General features: G+C 42.5%; 1 protein-coding gene across 4 annotated transcripts in view; it reads left to right on the top strand.

The window, feature by feature from the left end:
- The window catches only part of ST6GAL1 (ST6 beta-galactoside alpha-2,6-sialyltransferase 1), a 141625-nt gene that overhangs the window by 84092 nt on the left and 36152 nt on the right, over positions 1-21381 (top strand). For 2 of the 4 annotated variants that reach the window (XM_069558277.1, XM_069558297.1), the window contains one exon: positions 20521-20650. The gene's annotated coding sequence lies outside the window, so the exon portion shown is untranslated. Of the gene's footprint in view, positions 1-11106; positions 11243-18758; positions 19030-20520; positions 20651-21381 lie in introns of those variants that run through there. The other 2 variants (XM_069558286.1, XM_069558295.1) reach the window with 2 other exon arrangements.

Here is a 21381-nt window from a genome sequence, read left to right as displayed (position 1 = left end):
ACTGAATGATTTTGTATTTGCATTTTGATGATCATTTAAAAATGATTCTTTTTTTAAAATTTTTATTTATTTATTTTTTTAAATTTTTTAAATTTTATTTTTACTTTAGTTTACTTTACCATACTGTATTGGTTTTGCCATACATTGACATGAATCCACCACAGGTGTACATGCGTTCCCAAACATGAACCCCCCTCCCACCTCCCTACATTCACCCCAATTCATAGCTAAACAATCCTTTAGTAGAATAAACTATTGGTGTCTTGAGTTAACGTTTGTCAATTAGCAAGCATTTCTTTTCTTCTTTCAAATGGAAGGGTGCTTGATGAAGCTCAAACTTTGTTTCCTATTGCTTTATAGAGGTGGTGAACTCATGCCATTGTCTTGGAGCCTTAAGGTTTCTTCCCTATTATTTCCCTAGTGTTTGCACCACGACCCTGTGAAGTAAGGATTATTAAGCCCCTTTGATCATAAGGAAACAGAGGGTCATAGAGGATGAGTGACTTCCAAGGATATACAGCGATTTGACCTGAGAACTGGGGGTCCTCACATGTATACCATGATATCAGGCTTTTCCATGAGTTTGGCCCTCCTGGTAACAGCTCCTTGTCTCTAACTCCTTTGAGAGTTCCAGATTCTGGTTCTCATTGCTTTGGATCAGTGTTTGAAATGGTTAACACTGTAAGTGGCCGATATTGATTTTGTTGAGATGGACATCTAGGTCCCATATTTAACCAGGCAAATATTGAGTCATGTACTCCTGGAACATTCATCTCTTCTCAGAAATGAAGACTTCCTCCATCCTCAGTAGATAAGCCTTCTGCTCCTGGCAGGCTCAGGTTCACAAGGTGCCATTTATTAAGCACCTGCCATGTTCCAAGGCATGGTAGGATCCTTTCTTCTAACCTTATAGCAACTCTGTGAGGTAGGTGGTTTTGTATACATTTTACAGATAAGGACGCTGACCCCCAGCACGTTCATATAATTTGCATAGGGTCATACTGATAGCCGATGAAGCTAGGATCCAGATTTGTCTGACTCCAAGGCTGGGTTTGCAGGAAATTTAGCTCCACTCTTCCAAATGGGGCCTTGTGTGTGGGCCTTCCCCATCTTAGTCCTGATCCTCATCTCATGAGTGTGTGGGGGTGGGTAGGAAGTAGAGGTGCACCTAGGTTGTCTTGACCTCTGGACCCTGAATCAAACCTGAGTTGGGATTCTGGCTCTGTGTCTTACTAGCAGAGTGACTGTGGAGAAACCCACAGCCTCATTTGTAAAATAAATTAGACAATTATAGCATTGTTTTGATCGTTAATCAAGTACTTGGCCCAGTGCCTGGCCTGTAATAGTTGCCCAAGAAGCAGTGACTACTATTTGTTTGTTGGTCACATACTCTCAGGGAGTGGAGAAGAGGGTTTTGGGGATGGGCAGGTCTGTCCCCCCGCCACCTACTCCCCCACACGGCTGAGCTGGCACAGCACCATGTCGGCTCGGAAGCTCCCTTCCCTGCTCCACTGAGCCTCTGGTGAAAGCCAGACTCTCCTATCTGATGCTGTGCCTCACTGTGGGGCTTGAGGCTCCCTTTCAGCTTCACCTCCGACGCTCAGCTTTGTCCCCCTGCCTGGGCAGACTTGAGCCTCTCTGTGCCCAGCACCCTGCCCTTGCCCACCTCCAGGCCATTTCCCTCCCATCCCACGGGTCTTTCCCATCCGCCAAGGCTTCTTTGATCCCAGGCTGGATTTGAATCCCTCCTCCTGGGCTAAGATCCTTGAACACCTTCTTTTCAAGGAGAAAACACTCACTTATTTGGTAAAGGAAGGTGACCCACAGGCCCTGACCCAGAGATAACTGGGCCACAGGCTCTGGCAACACAGAGGTAACTAGATGGTTCAGGTGCTCAGTCTCTAGTGAGAGGATCAAAGTAAACAGTGCATTAAATATTTTTTCTTTGACTTCTCATGGCATTTAGGGTGATTAGCATCTTGAGGGCAAAAAGAGTGAGTACCAGTTACCCCTGGGCCGCTGTTCTGAGCTCAGTTACCAGTGTCTTGGTTGAATTGATTGATCTAACAGATGTGATCAAAGGTAAGCTCACAGTTCTGGCACCCCCAGGCCAGCACTGGTAGGGGGTGGTTAGAGGGAGAGTGGGAAGCCCAAGAGCACCCCTCTCCTTTCTGTGGCCCTCTCTTCTACCCCTCTATCTTCCTAAGTCACATTCTATGACTGAGTCAGCATGCAGGGTTTGGCACCTTTTTGATGACTTGCTATTGGCTTCTAGGGAGCGAAGCACGCTGGGCTTAGAGCCAGATATTCCTGGGCCAATCATATGACCTCCTCCAGCCTTGGTTTCCTTTTGTATAAAATGTTCAAACAGTAGACTCGACATTCGTATGAGAGTTCTCTGGAGATCTTTGGAAATGCTCCACATCATCTTCATCGTTCTTACCAAGTTCTCATTTACTGACAGTAGTCCTAAGGTGAGGTGTTCTCTCATTTGATGGGTAAGGACATCAGGCACATGCTACCAGAGCACAGAGTTTCCCCCATTTATGCAGTCAGGCTTAAGCGATCTGTGTCCTGAGCAACTAGAGTGATCTGTGTGCTCTATTGATTACATGAATATGGAGCTGTAGGCATTTGTAAGTCTATTAAAAGAAATTCATCATTGGGTATAAACTTTCCTTGATACAGACTAGCAGTCTGGTTTCTTTGGGAGCCATAGCTCACAAAGTGAAAGTCGCTCAGTTGTGTCCGACTCTTTGTGACCCCCATGGACTATACAGTCCATGGAATTCTCCAGGCCAGAATATTGGAATGGGTAGCCTTTCCCTTCTTCAGGGGATCTTCCCAACCCAGGGATCAAACCCAGGTCTCCCACATTGCAGGCAGATTCTTTACCAGCTGAGCCACAAGGGAAGCCCAACAATACTGGAGAGGGTAGCCTATCCCTTCTCCAGCAGATCTTCCCGACCCAGGAATTGAACTGGAGTCTCCTGCAACACAGGCAGATTCTTTACCAACTGAGCTATCAGGGAAGCCCTACAAGCAAGCAGTTTTTTCTATCATGACCTGAAAGGTTTGGAACCCCCTGCGCCCTGAGTCATGGTCTGGGGGTGAGCTCTCTTGCAGACTAAGGGACTCAAATAGTCAAAATCCCAAATGTTGACTCTGTAAAGGCCAAAGGTCAAGTGTCAGGACAACAACCATCCAGGGTTGCTGATGGATTCAGTGAGATGGTAAGTGTCCAGCCCCTGAGTGTGCTCTGGGCTCTGAACTATGGCACAGTTACTTTCCTTTTTCACTAAGATCATTTGCTTCCGGGGTTAGTGGGCTCTGCTGTGGCTGAGAGAGTGTAAGTCAAACAAGATGAACATCTGAGCAGGAATTAGGAGCATGGTCAGACAATTCTGGATTTACATCTTGGTGCTGCCACTTCTTTAAGATTCAGCTTCCTTATCTGTGAAATGGAAATGATAGCAGTGCCAGCCTCAGAGTACAGTGAAAGGAGGGAGATCTGGGGGTGGGATTAAGCAGTGAGTGCTGATATCTGATCTCTAAGTAGAAGATCCAAACCTTCCATCTGCCAACACAGGGACAGATATCAAGTGATCTGTGTGTACGTGAGGTGGGCAGGGAGGCAGATGTGAAAACCCCCAGAAAGTCAGCTCTTGCCTTCTAGAAGGAACTGACCATGGGCCAACAGCAGGGTGGAGTGTGAGCCTTCCTCCGGGACCACTGTTTGTCCAGGAGATGACTTTTCACACCACTGCTGCCTGTGTCATCTGGCGATCACACTCAAGGTCACAGATGGGAGGGGAGAAAGTTGAAAGGTCCACTTTGATATAAGGGTTTGTAACAGATATGAGTTATTCACATCTTCACTTTGGTCAGGGAGCCCAGAGTTAATGACATTTGACCTGAAAGTCTTGGAGATTTGGATTGAAGCTGAGGCCCTGTCACCCCACCTCCTCAGTAACTCTGGCCCATCACAGGCAGCAAGTTCCCTGGACTATGGAAAAGCCTGTGCTAAGTAAGGACTTAAAATGTCTGAGCTCCTGTGTTGACCATCAACCATGTCCACCTTCCCTGGTAACTGGCATTACCCCTGCCCCATCCTGAAAGGCCTGGACCTTATCCTGTTCCACCCAAGGACCCACCCCTGTGAATGTCACATTCTTCAAGGCCTCAGTCAATGTTTGTTTGTTCAGGCCAGTTAAATCAGAATCTTCCGAGGAGAATATTAAGCATCTAGCTGTATTTCTGCTGAAGTATAGTTGATTTACAATATTGTGTTAGTTTCAGGTATGCAGTAGAGCAATTTGGTTAGACATGTATATCTATATATGTATATACATTTTTTCCATTATAGGTTATTATAAGATATGAATATAGTTTCCTATGTTATATAGTAAGTTCTTATGGCTTATCTGTTTTATAAACAGTAATGTACATCGGTTAATCACATCCTCCCTAATTTATCTCTCTCCACACCTTCCCCTTTGGTAACCATTAGTTTGTTTTCTATGTCTGTGAGTCTGTTTGGTAAATAAGTTCATTTGTACTATTTTTAGGCTCCACATATAAGTGGTATTATATATTTGTCTTTCTCTGACTTTCTTCACTTAACATGATAATCTCTAGGTCCATGCAATGCATATTGCTACAAATGGTAATATTTTATTCTTTTTTTATGGCTGAGTAATATTCCTTTGTGTGTGTGTGTGTGTGTGTGTGTGTGTGTGTGTGTGTGTATACATATACACACCACATCTTTATCCATTCATCTGTTGATGGATACTTAGGTTATTTCCATGTCTTGGCTATTGTAAATAGTGTCACTCTGAACATTAGAGTGCATGTATCTTTTTGAATTAGAGTTTTCTTTGGATATATGCCCAAGAATGGGATTGTTGGTTCATATGAAAACTATTTTTATTGTAGTTTTTGCCATTTTCAATAGTGGCTACATCAAGTTACATTCCTACCAACAGTGTTAGCTTCTTTCCACAACCTCTTCAACATTTATTATATGTAGGCTTCATGACAATGGCCATTCTGACTGGTATGAGGTGACATCTCAGTTTTAACTTGCATTTCTCTAATAATTAGCTATGTTGAGCAGGTTTTCAGGTGCCTTTTGGCCATATATATGTCTTCTTTGGAGAAATGCTTATCTTCTGCCCATTTTTTTTTATTGGATCATTTATTACTGAGTTGTAAAAGTTATTTGTATATTTTTGAAATTAAACCCTTGTTGGTTGCATTGTTTGCAAATATTCTCTCCTATAAGTTGTCTTTTTTCTTTTCTTTTATAGTTTCCTTTGCTGTGCAAAAGCTTGTTAGTTTGATTAGGCCCCATTTGTTTATTTTTGCTTTTATTTATGTCAGAGACTATTTTGCCTATGTTCTCTTCTAAAAGTTTTATGGTATCATGTCTTATATTTAGGTCTTTAAGCCATTTTAAGTATGGCATAGAGGTGTGTTCTAACTTCATTGATTTACATGAGGCCATCCAACTTTCCCAATATTACTTGCTGAAGAGATTGTCTTTTCCCCATTATATATTTTTGTCTTCTTTGTTGAAGATTACTTGACCGTAGGTGTGTGAGTTTTTTTCTGAGCTCTCTATTCTGTTCCATTGATCCATATGTCTGTTTTTGTGCCAGTACCATACTATTTTGATTACTGTAGCTTTGTAGTATTGTCTGAAGTCTGGAAGGGTTATGCCTCCACTTCAGTTCTTTTTCCTCAGTATTGCTTTGGAAATTCTGGATCTTTGGTGTTCCCATATAAATTTTATTTGTTCTGGTTCTGCGAAAAAATGTCATGGGTAAGGCATCTGTATTTTTAAAATGCTTCCTAAGTGCTGTTAATGCTCAGGCAAGAGCAGCAGTCTTCTAAGGAGTTCCCTTCAGCCACATCGAACTTCATGGCTATGGGATTTAGAAGTGGGGAGCACTTCTGAGGACACACTTGATCAAGCTCTTTCTCTTCTATATTCTCTTCGCATGGTGCCCCATTTGGCCTTGAGATCAATTTGCTAAGATGAGAGGGGTAAACAGTCATCACCTTGGTGATGTTAAAGGGAGGCTGATCACTTCAGTGATTCTGGTATTCAGGAAATGTTAAAGAACTCTAGTCCTGAATTCCTCCTGTCCAACAGGTAAAACTACATGGGGGAGGGGAGGAATTGGAAATGGCCCCTGACACAGTCCCCAGCGGTGGGGTTTCTGGAGGAAATTATGTTTAAGATAACTAGCAGACATCATTGTTCTCACTAAAGATACACTTAAGCTGGGGTTTGAAGAGCGAGATGTAGGTCATCACACCTTGTTACCAAGATTTAAGACAATGTTCTTAAACTTTGTGATGTCGGTCATCATGCCTTGTCTCCAAGATTTAAGACAAAATTCTTAAGCTTTGTTTTTTCGGCAGCACTCTTTCCCTCCTGTGTTGTTGCCATTTAGTCCTCCTTTGCTGTTTAGTGTGTGAGAATTCTGGGCAGCTAATTACCCTGCCCATCTATCACAGCACTGCTGATCTGTCCCCAGGGAGCATCTTTCTGATATAACTGCTGCTGTGCAGTCAACTGCTGAGAGCTGAGGTGATGAGGAGGGAGGCTTGTGTCTGTTTGATCTGTAAGTAAGTGAGGTCACTCAGTTGTGTCCGACTCTTTGTGACCCCATGGACTGTACCCTGCCAGGCTCCTCCGTCCATGGGATTTTCCAGGCAAGAATACTGGAGTGGGTTGCCATTTCCTTCTCCAGGGGATCTTTCCCACCCAGGGATTGAACCCTGGTCTCCCGCATTGCAGGCAGACTCTTTACCATCTGAGCCACCAGGGAAGAACAAAGTGAAAGTTGCTCAGCTGTGTCTGACTCTTTGTGACCCCATGGACTATACAGTCCATGAAATTCTCCAGGCCAGAGTGCTGGGGTGGGTAGCCTTTCCCTTCTCCAGCAGATCTTCCTAACCCAGGAATCGAACTGCGGTCTCCTGTATTACAGGCGGATTCTTTACCAACTGAGCTATCAGCGAAGCCCTGTTTGATCTGGCAGTCACTAAAATTCTGGTTTTACATTGCTATTTTCCTTATTTTTAAGCACTTAGGAGCCAGATTCTTCCAGATAAACTTAGAGTGCCTAAATTTTGCCCAGATAGGTGCAGATGGGGGTAGTTTTTTAAAAAGTACTCTTTCATAGATAGTCAACTGGCAGAACCTGTTTTTTTAGGAGGCCAACTGAGATCAGAAAGTTATGATTTTATTGGGGTCAGTTTCAGGTCATGGACAAAGCAGAATTCCTTGCCCAGGGTTTCCTGAGACCCATCAGACACTTCAGGGTTTCAAAAAGTCAAATGGGAGAAGCACATTTGTCCCAAAAAACCTGCTGAGACCAAGGAAATCATCAAGTTTCTTTGTTTCAGACTCAGCTTGTGTCATCTGATTGTGATAACAATGACAGTCTTATGCTGGTCAGAACCTCATTTTGAAAAAATTATTTATTTTTAATTGAAGGATAATTGGTTTACAATATTGCTTTGGCTTTTGCCATACATCAATATGAATTAGCCATAGGTATACACGTATTCCTCTCCCTCTTGAATCTCCCTCCCACCTTTTCCCACCCCTCTAGGTTGTTACAGAGCCTCTGATTGGCAGCAATATCCTTGTCCATTTGATGAAAGTTTCATGAAAGTGAGTCGCTCAGTTGTGTCTGACTCTTTACAACCCCATGAACTATACTGTCCATGGAATTCTCCAGGACGGAATACTGGAGTGGGTAGCCTTTCCCTTCTTCAGGGGATCTTTCCAACCCAGGGATCGAACCCAAGTCTCCTGTATTACAGGCAGATTCTTTACCAACTGAGCCATAAGGGAAGCCCTGTCCACTTGATAACAAACAAGAACACAAATTCTTAGTGAAATTTGGCTGTCAACAGTTTTCAAAATTTGGGGGTCATGGCAGGGGTAAACAAATAAAAAGGCACTAGATGTAAAAGAATTTAGAAACGGTGGCTTTGGCCAAATTAAGGAGAACTGTTATTTTACTGTGCTAATGAAATGCTGGGATGAAGAGAGAATTGTGTGGACAGTGAAAAATCTATAGGTAAGAATTCTAATGAATTCTCAGAATTCTACTTACACCAGTAGAAATAAATGTATAAAGTCTGGTGGGCTACAGTCCACGGGGTCGCAAAGAGTCGGACAAACTACTACACAACTAAGCAGGCGCGCACGCACACACACTCCACTTAGTGGCTCATTTAGTTACAGCAAACAAATAGAACCAAGAGATTCAATTCTTACTCACCCTGCCCAGAAGTGACACGTGTTATTTTTGGTCACAGTTTATTGCTGATAACTAGTTAAACAGTCTCAGTTCCACCTAGATGCAGGATGTGTGTGTATGTGGCCACATACACGTTTCCTGAAAAATATCAATATAATCCCTGGTTGGGCCACCACTTTAAGCAGCAACTCTGTATGGCAGAAAAAGCACGTCTTTGGTAGGGAGGCAGCTATCACTGACATGAAGAAACAAGAAAATGAGTCATTGCAGAGTTGAGTGGTAACTCAAGTGACTCAGATTAAGAGTTTGAGGAGACTTCCCTGGCAGTTCAGTGGTTAAGACTTCATGCTTCCAATGCAGAGGCTGTGGGTTCCATCCCTGGTCTGGGAAGTTAGATCCCAGGTGCTGTGTGGCACAAAAAAAAAAGAAAAAAAGAAAAAAAAAAAAAAGGAGTTCCTGATCTGAAAGAAATGGAAGCCCATTACAGGGAGGTTTCTGGAGTCCAGGACATAGAGACTACTTCTTGAAGGTATTGTGGTTAGCTGAAGGCAATATGATATCAAGGATTCTAGTCTGGGTACAGAAAGTTTGGGTCCTGAAGTACAGACCAGGGTGAAGTTTGCACACTGAGAAATTAAAGAGATGGAGATCAGCATAGAGGATAAAGAAGTGTCAACAGAAGTTTCCAAAATGGTTACTGGCAACTCTAGCTGACCTGATAAAGCAGAGGCACGCCAGTAAACAAACAGACTGAGTAGCGGGACAGATATTGGATAGCAGAACCAGGCTTACAAGTTGGAACAGTCTGGCTCACACCCCATTTACAATATCTTAAGCTTGACCATTTACAATATCTTAAGCAAATGGCTTAAACTCTTTGAGCCTCAGTTTCCTCACTCGTAAAAGAGAATTGTTAATACCCGCCCCACTAGGTGGTTGCAAGAATTAAATTTGGTAACGCAAAATGCGAGCGCCTGGGAAGAACTCTAGTTAACAGGATCCTGGGTTTTCCTCCCCTAGCTTGTTGCAGTAGCCTCTTAAAAGGTCTTTTTTTTTTAAACTTTTCCCAACCTGCCACCCACACAGTTGATTCTCAGTGTAGCAGCCAGAATGATCCCTTTTAAACCTAAGTCAGCCAAGTCTTATGTAGAGTGAGTTCGAGTTCTCAGCTAGAGTTCTTATACCCGTGGAAACCCCTCCGTGACCTGTAGCCACCACTTCCCTGCCCCTTCTGCACTGTTCTCCTCCTCACCCTCTCTCCCCAGGCCTCCATGCTGGTCTTCAAGCAGGTCAAGCGTGTCTCTGCCTAATGATTTGTTGGTCCTCCCTCTGGAACCCTTTTCTCTCAAAAATCTGCCTGAGCCCTCCTTCACTCCCTCCAATATTTGCTCAAATGCTTTTCAGTGAGCCTATCTCTGAATATTTAATTTACAAGGGATCCTCTGCCCCCTAGCCCCTACTATCCCTCTCCATCTTCCCTGCTTTAATTTTCTATCTACTTACAAAGCACACTGCATGTTCTTATTTTGTCATACTCTCTACTTACCCTCTCACTGGGAGGCGTGAGATTTCTGGCTGGTTTCTGCACTGTCATATCTCCACTTTGGCTCACAGTAGGAAATGAATACTTGCTGAATGAATGAACCTATTATGAGTATTGGAGTATGCTGTTCTTTAACCTCTGGACCACTGCAACGTGGAGACCTCCCTGTTCATTTCCCCACCCCAAACTCCCTTAGATGATCAGGATTTAGCCCCCCTTAGAATATCAAAACAATGGGAGGATCATTGAACTTGAAACCGTTGCATCTCAAGAAGCCTTGGGATCTACCACTAGGTTTACTGGAAACCCAGAGCCAAGGGGAGTAAGTTGATGCCACAAGGAAGTCTTAACCAGATTCAGTATGTGGCATATTCCACAGGACAAATGACTTAGGTTTTTCAACAAATGTATATCATGGAAAAGAAAAAAAAAAAAAAAGTAAAGCAGTAGGAAACTGTTATAGATTAGAAGAGAGTTGAGAGTGGTGTATCATCCAAACAAAATGTGCCCACCTTGATGGGATCCTCATTCAAGGAATTTAGTGTAAAAGACATTTTTGGGAGAATTGGCAAAAATTTGAAAGTGAAATGGCTATTGGATGATAATGACATCGTGGTCATGTATGTACATACACAGAACCTAACATGTAGGGCGTGGGGTGGGTAATATTATACAGAATTCGGCTCCACAGAAAATGATTTTGAGGGCCTGTGTTCTCAGTTCTCCTGAGGAGGGTAATAGCTAATACTATTCTAGATGCCAAAGTGTGCTGTGCTAAGTTGCTTCAGTCATGTCCAGCTCTTTGAGGCCCTATGGACTATAACCTGCCAGGCTTCTCTGTCCAAGGGATTCTCCAGGCAAAAATACTGGAGTGGGTTGCCATTTCTTTCTCCAGAGATGCCAAGGAGGTAAGTTAATTCATTACATAAATGGATGTCTTAGGCTATTAAGACTTAGTTTTCTCAAGGCACCCCAGTTAAGAAGAGCTGGTATGGGGAACTGACTCGAAGCCTGGCATTTGCTTTAAATTACTGGAGTGTGAGATGGATAAAACAAGGTTTGCAAAATACTGGTAATCTTTGGATCTGGGTTATGAAAACATGGAGGTTCTTTATGGTGTTTTCTGTCCATTTTTGTATGTGTAAACGCTTCCATAATAGTCACTACAAACTTAGTTTTTCAAGATGAGGAGGAGGTGAAACAGTTCTTCTTTCTCAGGAGGAAAGAGGCCTATTTTTTTTTTTTTCCTCTCTGTGTCTCTGTGCGGCGTGAATTGGGGTGTGAAGGAAGAGAGGTGGGTCTTTTGCTTGGGAGGAGCGTTGTGTCTGTTCAGCCCTCCTTGCAGGCCCTTTTGTTCCTTCCTCCTAGGCTCACCCCGGACTGATGGAGGGGAGCAGACTTGTCTTAGCTGGTAAGAGTGGGGAGATGGCTTTTGGGGCTGGGGCTTCTACCGCTGGTACTGGGAGGTGAGGATCATATAGAAGGAGAGCTGATGGGCTGTGACGCGCTTACTTTCCACCAGGCACCTGTTGAATTGGAAGGCAAAAATTTCTGCAAATATGTGTCCACTAAAGACACAAGACTGAAGACAAATCACAAGCAAAGGCCTGTGATTTTTTTTTTCCCTTTGTCCACTCTCTTAGTCGTGAGTTCAGCGCTCCCCTCACCTGTTCTGAGAGGCTGGCACCATGGAGTAGCTGCCCTCTCTGTGGTGGGGATTCAACACCCCTCACAGATAAAGTTCTGTTCTCCATGTTTAGGAAACCTCAGGGAAATGTACTCAGCCATTTCACAGTCTTCTCCATTAGTGCCTGCCTGGCTGGGAAAAGATCTAATCTCTGTTAAGAGACCATTTTGTTTGTTTGTTTGTTTGTTTGCAGTGTGGGTCTGGAACAGGCAGGAATGAAGGCCCGTTTATCTTTAGGGCTCTGATCTGGCAAGATTCCCCCCTCCCCACCAGGCAAACACTTGTCAGTGCAGCCACTCAGTTACTTGGCGAGTCTCTCATGGTTTCCTTTCACTCCCTCCTGAGTCAACAGCTACAGGTTGGTTTCCATTGCTTATCACGTTTCTGATTTTTTCTGCCCTTTTGAGTAAAACTGGGGACTTGTCAGAAGTGTTTTGACACAACGACTAAGGTTCTGACCTCTGCTGGCTCCCGTACAGTGGAGCTCAGTGATCGGGACCTGAAAAACTGTGTCTGACAGCAGCCTGGACCAGCTCTACTGGGGACCCTGGGAGGTGAGCCAGCTGCACACACCTCGAGCACTATTGATGCTGCTGGGATTAAATGGTCTTCACTCAATTACAGGAACTTTACGTTTTGTATTGATGAAGTATTTAGCACATATGAAGTCTATCAGTATGTCCACACAGTCCTGTGGAGGCAAATTTTAAAGTATACTTATCCATACTTCACAGATGAAGACGCAAGGCTTACAAATGATGGCAAAACTGGTCTAACATCCTGTAACATCTGACAGAAAAGCCAGGATTTGAATCTGGGCTTTTGAGATGCCAGAGCCTGAGCTCTTTCTCCGAAGTTGGGGCTTCTCAAACTAGTGGTGGTGAAGGACAGGATTTCTGCCCTAACCTCTCCCACATCCATAGTTTTTAAAATACAATGAAAAGGAGTTGCTAGAATAATGAAATGAAAAAGACATTTAAAATAACAAGCCATATTTTAAAAGTTACTATTAGACTCAACAGGCATAAAATTACTCTTTCAAATTACTGTAAAAGTTGATTACACTGAATTTCTATGCTTTTCCCATCCTGGATCTTGATAAAGCTTTCTCAGACTAGCACTTTTGTTGGCATCAGGATCACCTGGGGTGCTTGCTAAATGCAGTTTTCCTAGCCGCATCTCTACTTGGATCAGAATGACTGAGGGTAGAATTCAGAAATCTACACTTTAACAACTAATTTCAATGAAGTGCTCTAAATCTGATCATCCTTGTTCTCTGCAGTGCTGCCTCCTCTCTACAGATTATAGCGGGTACAGTAACAAGTGAAGTGAACATAATGTCTATTTTAGTCTCCCAAGCTGAGCCTTACTCTTCTTTTTAGTTTGTTTTTAAGTATTAGAGACTTCCTTTCTGCAGAAGCTCACCAACAGAGCCTGTTTCTGAACTCATTTTAGTGCATGTCAGTGTCAACAAAAAAGTATAGTCACAACCTGAAAGCAGAGAGTTATTTCATTTAGTGGGAATGTTGAAGACTCCGAGCCTGGGAGACAGCATCTCAGTAGCTTTGACGAAACTGCTCCAAGAAGGCAGGGGGAACGTCAGGCTATATAAGTTTGGAACAAAGGGAGCAGGCAGTCTGAACATCAAAGATGAGGAATCAAGTTAAGGAATTTAGCTTTCTGCCTACAGGGAGATGCAAGCCTCTGGGCTCACTGACTTCATTCCTTGCCAATCCTGTCTCCTTGCTCATCTTGCTTCTTGCACTCCCCCAGCTCCTCAGCAGTCACTATGAGTCATCCTCCATCCGCTGGATGGAGGTTTGGGGAGCCCTCATTCACATTTGGAGACCAGAAATCGCTGATGGTTGTGACATTTCTTGTTGATTAATATGGCAGGAAATATTTTCATTTCACATCAGCAAAGGTGTTTTGGGTGCAAACTAGACGGGGAACAGGTCACAAGGTGCCCACATCCAGGAGAGAGGGAGTATCACTAGAACAAAGTCCAGAAGCTGGGCACTTCTGTGTGTAGAGGTCGGGGAGAGGAGCGGGAACCAGTGTCAGAGACAACTGAGGAGGAGTGAACAGTAAGGGGAGAAAAAAAATGTAGGTTTTGGAAGCCAGAAAGGGGATGTGACCAACTGTGTAAAATACGGCTGATGGGCTGAATAAGACAAAGACAGCCCTGAGCATCTGATTGGTAGCATGGAGTCATGGAGGTGTTTGGGATGTGGCAAGAGCAGTCTTACAGAGATGAGGGAGGCTTCATGGAGGGGCTTCAGGTGAGAAGGGGAAGAGGGAAATTGGAAACAATGACTCCAGAGAGTTCTTTCAAGCAGTTTTACTGTAAAGGGAAGAAAAAGGTCTAGAGCTTTCATTGGAGGGACAGCGAAAAGGAGATTATTTAGACCTCATGTAGTGGCTAAATAGGCAACTTCTATAATGTCCTGTATCTTTTTTTCAGTTAATTCCTCCAGTAAAACAGAAACACTATTGACCATAACTTTTTTTGTTTCAAGCTCTTTGAAACTCTCCTTAATCTCAAATGATGTTGTCTAAGAAGAGTCTGCAGATCACCCTCATTACTTACATAGCTTAATTTGAATATATTTGAACAAAACATCATTGCATTTTTTTTCACATTTGCTTTATTTTTGGCTGAATTACTTTAAAGTAAATTTCATTTCTACTTCAAATACATAGTTTTTTTTCTAACATAATCACATATATAATCATGATAGTCCTATTATTATATCTAGCAAAATTAACAGTGATGTCTTAATATGATACCTAATCTATATTCAGATAACCCAGTTTGTCGCCACGGTTGCTCTGTTCAAACCATAGATCTACAGGCTGCCTGTGATTGTTGTCTTTTCTTAAGCTATTTGGATTTCGTGTGTGTGTGTGTGTGTGCCCATTGACTTGATGAAACTTGTTCAGTTGTTCTATAGAGTGTCCCACTTTCTGGATATATCTGATAAATTAGGGTGTCTTTTAACTTGTTCTTCTTTCTCTTGTATTTCCTAAAAAACTAAAATTGCATATACAGATTAAACATCTTAGATAAGAATTTTTCGTAGGTGGTGCTGTGTGCTTCACATTGTCTCACTTCAAAAAGCACAAACTATTGAGGTGTCCCATTGTTAGTGATGCTAAGACTGATCTGGGTCAGGCGGTGGTTGCTTCAATTAGGAGAGTTTTTTTTTAAAGATAGGAGAAATAATAGCATGCCTTTATGCTGATGATCTTTGACAGAAGGCTATCTATTGGAACAGAAGTAAAAAAGAGGGATTTTCAAGAACGTCCTTAAGTAGACAAGAGTGTGTAGAATCTATGGAAAAATTGGATATTGCAAGTGTTGAATGCAGCCAATTTATTCATAGTAATGAGATCATTTGGGCATAAGTGCAGGTAAGGTGAATAGCTGTTGTACAAAGGCATGTGTGTGAAAGTTCTGTTCTGTTAGCTTCCTTTTTTTGTTCTGTGAATAAGTAGCAAGTTCATCAGGTGAGGGTAAGACGAATTTCTAGGGGGAGGAAGTCATACAGTCCTCTAGGAGAGTGGCAGATGAATTGATTGGAAACGTAGCATATCATTGCTATGAAGCATTAAGGAACTACTTGCAGTTAGTAGTCATGAACTTGAAGTGAAATTGATGAGCATCGTGTGAGTTTCTTTAACCATGTTCAGCTGCATACGTGCAGGTTGCAGGAGTACAGAGAGTTGAATTTAACCAAACTTGGGGTTTATCCAGCCATGCACGATGAGAGAGGTCAGTTGAATGACTGACCAGGGAATCTGAGGTGGATAGAAAGGAAAGGGAGGGCAAGGAGGAAGTGAGAGGCAGTGAGAAGGTGGTAGGATCAAATACAGAAGACTGTCAGAGTTGGGTACCGGTTGGACTAAGCTGCAGAGATGAGAGTGGTGATGAGAGAGGTACCTGAAATCGAGACTATGAAGGGAGTATGTTTTTTGGAAATGACAGGATCAAAGATATACACTTGGAATGCGTTGCTGAGGTCACAGTCTTTGGAACTGAGGAGATCAAAAAACTGAGAGACCAGTTGTTGTTGTTCAGTCATGTACTTGTGTCCAGCTCTTTACAACCCGATGGACTGCAGCACGGCAGGCTTCCCTCTCCTTCACTATTTCCCAGAGTTTGCTCAAACCCATGTCCATTGAGTTTATGAGACCATCCAACCATCTCATCTTTTGTTGTCCCCTTCTTCTGCCCTCAATCTTCTCAGCATCAGGGTCTTTTTCAATGAGTTGGCTCTTCGCATCAGGTGGCCAAAGTATTGGAGCTTCAGCTTCAGCACCAGTCTTTCCAATGAATATTCAGGGTTGATTTCCTTTAGGATTGACTGGTTTAATCTCTTTGCTGTCCAAGGGACTCTCAAGAGTCTTCTCCAGCTCTGCAGTTCAAAAGCATCAATTCTTTGGGGCTCAGCCCTCTTTATGGTCCAACTCTCACATCTGTACATGACTCCTGGAAAGACCCATAGCTTTGTATGGACCTTTGTTGGCAAAGTAATGTCTCTGCTGTTTAATACACTGCATACGTTTTCATTGCTTTTTTTCCAAGGAGCAAGTATCTTTTAATTTCATGACTGTAGTCACTCTCCACGGTGATTTTGAAGCCCAAGAAAATAAAGAGACCAGAGGACTAGAATAATTATGTAAATGGATATTACTGCTATGAACAGTTACGATAGAAATAGTGTTGGAAAGAACTATAGTAAGCCAGGAGCTAGCATATTCAAGGAATGAGGGAGAGTGTCCTGGGTGGAGGAGAAGGTGGGCAGCAAGGTGGGCAGTAGGCAGCATGGCCTTCACAAGCTTGTCATGAGGATGAAATGAGTGGGTGCATGTGGTGACGTTCCCAGCACTGAGCATAGGCTCAGCAAGCACTACTGGTTTTCATTTTGAGTCTGTGTGAATCTAGAGATCAAAGCTTAAAACACTGAGTTTATTTTTGCAAGTAGGTTGATTGCTCTTCATTTTAAGACCTTTCTAACAGGCAGAGCTGCTCACACAGCCACATTTGACCTGGGGAAGTGGTGAATTTCCTGTCACTCAGTACATTCAGCAGGCAGAATGAACATCTGTCGGTAATAGCGCTGTAAAGGGGACTCCAGCAATTGAAGGTGATGGGTAGGCAGATGGTGGGGTGATTCTAAAAACTGAAGGGCATGGGGAGAGGGGAGGAGAGGTGTCAGAGCTAGATTCTTTCTTTCATTCAAACATGACTGACTACTTCTCAGTTACGGTGCAGAGCCTGGCTAGGTGCGGGGGGCCAGAGATAGATCTTACAGGCTGGGACAGACCTGCAAACATGTGGTCTGGTGCCAGCACAGGCACAGCAGAGCTGTGATGATCTTCATGGTGTCAAGAAAGGCTTCAAAGTCCAGGGGCACTTGAGCTAGTAGAGGAGGTTCGGCGGCCGGGGGGTGGGGGGCGGTGGGGTTGTGGTCCTATGTGAACAGGGTAGGAAAGGACATTTCAAGCAGAAGGAGCTCTCTGGGCAGGACTGCAAACACATGGAAGAGCATGAGGCATTTGGAGTGCTAAAACTGAGTTACTCTGGACAAATCACTCTTCTTTCTTGTCTCAGGCTCCCCGTTTGTAAAATGGGGATAGCAGTGGTATCCTCTCAACCATGGGATGGTGAGGAGGGCGGGATGGTGAGGAGTAAATGAAGTGATGTGGATAATTTTTGTCACAGTTCCTATTGCAGTCCCTTTGGGTGTTTTATCTAACTTGATTATTTAAATAATCCCATGAGATGGGCTCTGTTATTATTATTACCATTTTACAGATTAAAAAAACTGATTCCTAGGGGGTTGAACAGCTTGTCCAAGGTCATGTAAACTGGTGAGAGGCAGTTTGAACTCTTTCCCAGCTCAGTCTAATTCCAGAGTCCTTACTCTTAACTCTTAAGCTATAGTCAGTGCTTTACATGTAGCTAGTAATACACAGTTGGTAACTATTATTGTCATGAGTGCTAAAGTGTCCCTTCCAGACAGTTGAAGATGCTATTACTGCTTCTGTAGCTGGTTGAAGATCACCACTGCTAGTATCTCATGACCAGCAGTGACTATTTTTGGAAGGCCTTCACCACCTACAGTACATATAGATCAAAGGTTATACCACTTGTTTCAATTGGTTGATTTTTAGAAATCAAGAATCAAGAGTGATTTTTAATCTCCTTAGAGGGCAAGTTGTTCCAAGTAAATGTGATATGAGGGAGGAAGAACTGGGTTTGCTACACTCCTCTGATGTCTGTGCAGTGAACCCAAACACAGGTCTTATGCCTGAGCATTGAGAGGGTGGCAGTGAAGTGATAAATACAGGTGAGAGTGGCATCCTAAGTGCCGTGACTGCCCAGAGTGTTGTCTGTGAGGCCGCTGAGCAGGAACCCTGTCCATCAGTGGTGCCTGAGGTAACATAGACCTCTGAAGGACGAGCAACACTTCCCTCCCTCCCTCATTCATTCATTCAACAAATAATCCTTGTTTGTTGTCTCTTTGTGATCCCATGGACCACAGCCTGCCAGGTTCCTCTATTCATGGTGTCGGGGAGTTTGAAATTTCCTCGGTTTTGTCTTGTCGCAACAAAAATTTGAAGCAACAAGTGGCCCAGTGTTACAGCCCCTTATAATTTCCTTGGACGGACAAGTGTTACAGTTCCGTGCTACAGCTCAGTTTTATTTCTAAAGCAAAGGAAAATACATCCTCAAGGTGTGAGGGCGGGTCGACCTAAAAGACACAAAGAGAAGCCCCCAGCCCAATTTTGGCTCCTCTTTTTGTACGTTTTTTCTCCTCCCCCTGGGCCTGCCCTATGTAAATTGGGCTAGCCAGGAATGCTGCTTGTTTTACCTGAGGTCCTCACTTGGTTCTGGACCTTCCTTTGTTTTATTTTTGTGGGCTTTTCCTTTGTCTTTTAACCGCTGCCATTCTGGGCTCCTTTTTCCTATTCTAACTACCTAACAATGGGATTTCCCAGGCAAGAATATTGGAGTGGGTTGCCATTTCCTTCTCCAGGGGATCTTCTGGACCCAGGGATCGAAACCGTGTCTCATTGAGTATCTCCCATATGCCAGACATGCATCTGGGCACCGAGGGTAGTAGTGAAGAACCAGCACTTACAGGGTTCACAGTTTTAGTAGGAGGAGAGAAATGGTAATCCAATAATAATATGAATGCTTGCATAATCACAAACCCCCCTCCCTCGCCTCAGAGGAAACTTGTATGACATGAAAAGAAGGCTGGCTATCAGAGGCAATTTTTGGACTGCACCAGGAGGCTGCTAGGGAGCCAGTGCTTCGCTAAGTGGGTAAGGGGAGCCCTGACTGTTTTTTGACAAAAAGCAGAACGGCACCTCTCACTTCTGTCCTGTCCATCACGCCCAGGACCTGCCTGCCTGCCTCCTGGTCATGAAAAGCTCAGACACTCCCAGCCTAGATATTTGGATATGTAGAACTTTTAGTCACAGTGATGTATGTACAGGTAACATTTTGTTTCACTTTCTTTGTTATAATATTTTAAGCATTTTACTTCATGTTGCTACTTAAAATACATATACCATTATATATATATATATTCTATCTGATTGTAAGTACCATAGTTTAATTATTTTGCTATTGTTGTAAGCTTAATTATTAATTTTAGATTTTTTCACCATTATAAATCTCTTTGAAACTAAAAGCTGTTTTTTCTTTTTGCACATGCAAATTGCTTCATAAAACTCATTCTTTGTCTCATGAATCTTCTTCCAGTTCTCACCAAAGCTGTGTAAGGTAGAGAATTATCTTATATGTGAGGAAATAGAAATATACAACGTTTTCCCCTTGGAATTATTTATTCAATCTTATTTCCTGGAAGTACAATAACTTGATTCATAGTCATAAGCTCTTAATTCTTTGGTGTGATTACTTTCTAAAAAAGTTAAATTAATTTCTACTGCTCTCTTGAAATATACCAATTTCATTATAATCTGCCTGTCAATGAGTATTATCATTTTGAAAACTATTAGTTAAAGTTAATTTTATAAACTAGTATCTATGTTCCAGTTACCTCTTTTGGGTTTCTCTCAAGAGTAATCATAATTTCATATGTTTATTAATGGTATTTTCTGTTTTGTGATTTGTTTGCTCTTGTTGATTGCCTGTTCATTTTTAAAGGCTTTTACTATGAAACTTTCACACACCTTGAGTCTTATTTTTCCTTTTTATTGCAATATTTTTACTGCATAGAAGTTGGAATTTTCATGCAACTATTAAGTTTTCCTTTGTTATTTTTCTACATTCCATCAGAAGAAAGAAAACTGACAAGTATAGAATTCTATTTTTAGCTTCTAAAACATATTTTTATAGTTTTTTATAACTCTAAGAGTAATGCATGTATGCTTTAGAAATTTTTTGATATACAAAAATTTATAAAAAAAAAGAAAATGCTCATTACTCCTTATTCTACCTTCTAGGTATGTGTGTGTGTGTATATATTGGTATAGTCTTTGCTCTTTCTCACATTTGAATTTAAAATTTTTTTTCTGAATTTCAGTTAACATTATACTGATAGAACTTTCATATATTGTTAAATATTCTTTGATAATAAATAACTTTTAAAAGGTCTGTTTAGAGTTCATTTTGGATGAACTGAATCCTGTCTTCTCAAAATTGCTATTTATGTATGCCCAAACCAGAGACTAAACAATTCTTTCTTCCCAGGTTGGTGTATGGTGCTTGCTTCATCTTTCTGTCATGTTCTTATTAGTATTGGACTATTTCTAGGATTTCTGTGATGTTTATTAACCCAGAACACTGCACCTGTAATTGACTTTTGTCTCTTTTTTTTTTCTGAGCCCTTGGGGCTTTCTGGATTGAGCCATACCAGGGCCCACATTGGAGTTTGGCAGAGGTCCCTGTCTATCTTTTTAATCTTTAACCTTGCTCCTCTTGGAAACTGGTGCTTCACTCTGTTTTACTGTCCTCTTTGTAGATGGTTTTTGATCATCCTGAGAACAATGAGCCTTGGCCTCCAGACCCAGTAAAATAGACATCCATGGAGAGCAGTGCTCGTTCCTGAGGACCTGGGGGGCTTGCAGCCCAGGAGGATTAGCTAGAAGCAGGTAAGGAGCACCTGGAGGAGTGGGATGTGCAGCAGCATAGGGGTCCATACTCTGTTTAGGAGAGGCCCAGTGGAGTGCGCTGGCAAGAAGACATAGGGGCTCAACGTCTGGCTACAGCTTTGCTGTTTTCTTCGTGTTTTTTATTTTTATTTTTTCAGTCCTTAGTGTTGATAGGTGATTTGCCTATTTCTGTAAACTATAAATATAAGATTTAAAGTTATTCTATAATTCAATCTACCTTTTTAAAGCACCTACTCTGGCCAAGCCCTGCATGTGATACTCAGCATGTAGTGATATAGTGATATAGATGGGGATCCCTCCTTTGGGATTTTCTTTCTGTTGGTTCAGTGTTGGCTTATTCTCTGTAGGTGATAATGTGAGTTGTTACTTATTCCTCTAGAAGCCAGGTGGGGGTTGTTAGCATTCGTTGATAAGTCCAATCAATTCAAGAATCCTTTATTGAATACCCACTGTGTTCCAGGTGTGAGGGGGCACTGGAATTTCAGAAATGAGCCAGGAGGAATCTCCCTCTAGCAGGGGGTCAGCATGAAAAGCAAACATTACCGGGACTTCTCTGGTGGTCCAGTGGCTAAGACTTCATGCTCCCAATGCAGGGGGCAGGGGTTTGATTCCTGGTCTGGGAACTAAGATCCCACATGTTGTAGGGCATAGCCTAAAAAAGAAAATCAAAAGCAAGCATTACCAAACACTAGAGACAAATAGCAGGGAGC

The sequence above is a fragment of the Ovis canadensis genome, chromosome 1 (assembly GCF_042477335.2).
Source record: "Ovis canadensis isolate MfBH-ARS-UI-01 breed Bighorn chromosome 1, ARS-UI_OviCan_v2, whole genome shotgun sequence".
Taxonomy (NCBI): domain Eukaryota; kingdom Metazoa; phylum Chordata; class Mammalia; order Artiodactyla; family Bovidae; genus Ovis; species Ovis canadensis.
Note: the sequence above shows the minus strand (reverse complement) of the source record. Positions and strands in the feature narration are given on the sequence as shown.